This window comes from Phoca vitulina, unplaced genomic scaffold, assembly GCF_004348235.1.
Source record: "Phoca vitulina isolate PV1807 unplaced genomic scaffold, GSC_HSeal_1.0 scaffold105, whole genome shotgun sequence".
In the NCBI taxonomy this organism is placed as follows: Eukaryota; Metazoa; Chordata; class Mammalia; order Carnivora; family Phocidae; genus Phoca; species Phoca vitulina.
This window is the reverse complement of record NW_022589808.1, coordinates 1787895-1788371: the sequence shown is the minus strand read 5'-3', so window position 1 is coordinate 1788371 and position 477 is coordinate 1787895.

The window sequence follows — 477 nt, the reverse complement described above, 5'->3', positions numbered from 1 at the left end:
AGTGAAAAAGGAAAAGGGGGGAGGATGAAGAAGAGAGAGAAGTTACAAGAGCCGACAGAAAGAAAAGAGGGAAAAGAGGGCAACGGAAACGGCGCAGCAGCCTACGGGAGAGCAAGGACGAGGTGTACGCAATGAAAAGCCGGCAGCGACAGACGGGGAGCGCTAGGCGCGCGGTCCTCCCGCCGGCAGGGGACGCGCGAGCCCCTCGCAGGTCCCGCGGCCCCGCCCCGCCCCGCCCGCCCCGCGCCTGCGCTTCCTGCCCCTCCTTGTCCGGGATGCTGCTGCCGCTGCTGCGGAGTAGCTGCTTCCCTTCCTCCTCCCCCGGCGGTGGCGGCGGCGGCGGCGGCGGCGGCGCGGACGCTGGCGCGGGGAGCCGGCCGGCGGCGCAGTTGCAGCGCGGAGCCCACGAGCCGCCGGGGCCGCTCGAGCGGGCGGACGCCGAGCCCGGGGCCGACCCCCGGCGCGCGGCGGAGGCCG